The following is a 1372-nucleotide window of genomic DNA, read 5'->3' as shown; positions in this document are numbered from 1 at the left end:
AATTAAAATGAAAAAGACATTTGAGATTTATTTTTCAAAATGTACCCCAGCAAATAGATACCAAAATTCAATTTGAAATGTAAAATTTGAAAATGAGAAAGCATTTCCAGAAATGCTTTTTCATTTTAAGAATGTGGCTGCATTGTTTGACTCATAAATAAAATTAGTGATCAATCATCCAATTTGCATTTTCTTCTTCATGACTGCACATTTTATGCCATAATCAAAAAGAAAACAAAGCAAACATTGCTTTTTCGTTTTCGTGGTCTGCCCGCAAAGTACTGCCCAGAACTCGAAAACGAAAAAGCATTCTGAGCGGCGGGCGCAGCAGAGTGACGTCAGCAGCCGCTCTTCCTCAGCTCCCTGCTGACCGAGCTACCCATCTTGTTCGGTAGGGGGCGCTGCAGGGCGCAGCAGGCAGTTCCTCCACAGCCTGCTGCAGGGTGGCAGGGGATTCCACGAGGATGCCAGAAGGTGCCAGACCGGCTGTAAAAGCTTGCCAATGCGGTTGCCGCTGTTTTTGTGGAAGCTGATGCTGATTATCGGCAAATGGGTTGTCATTGTTGTTATAGCCTGTTGCCTTTACATTATGATTTCATTATTGATTATTATTTAATAAACAGCTTTAGACCCATAACATAATGTGATTGTATTTACTTGACATGGAAAATAAATAGCACTATCTGTATGTGTGACGTGTTGAAAGGATGACGAAGATTTATTGCACAAACAGCCGGTTTATTATAGAGCACGAGTGGCTATTCTGAATTGTCACTCACAGAAAAATATAAATAAATGCTTAAAAACACGCTGGATGTTCCAGGCCATAAGGATGCCATCGGAACTGCCAGTTCTGTCTGCCACTGCCACAAATTGAGCTCGGTCCTGCTGCAATTCAATCAATTTCTCAGCACGTTTGCAATGTAATGCAATGCAGACGTGCACAGCGCCCCCTACCGAACAAGATGGGTAGCTCGGTCAGCAGAGAGCTGAGGAAGAGCTGCTGCTGACGTCACTCTGCTGCGCCCGCAGCTCGGAATGCTTTTTCGTTTTCGAGTTCTGGGCAGTACTTTGCTGGCAGACCACAAAAACGAAAGAGCAATGTCTGCTTTGTTTTCTTTTTGATTATGGCATAAAATGTGCAGTCATGAAGAAGAAAATGCAAATTCAAATAGGATGATTGATTACTAATTTTATTTATGGGTCAAATAATGCAGCCACATTCTTAAAATGAAAAAGCATTTCTGGAAATGCTTTTTCATTTGAAATATGGCAACGATTTGCTTCCAGAGTCTGAATGTTGTGGAGCATAGAGATCTACACATGCGCAGTTACTGTTGCGTAAACGCAGCAGCGCAGCTCATGACGCAGC

The sequence above is a fragment of the Girardinichthys multiradiatus genome, chromosome 23 (genome assembly GCF_021462225.1).
Source record: "Girardinichthys multiradiatus isolate DD_20200921_A chromosome 23, DD_fGirMul_XY1, whole genome shotgun sequence".
Lineage (NCBI taxonomy): Eukaryota > Metazoa > Chordata > Actinopteri > Cyprinodontiformes > Goodeidae > Girardinichthys > Girardinichthys multiradiatus.
The sequence above is the reverse complement of the archived record's forward strand: the minus strand, read 5'-3'. Positions refer to the sequence as shown.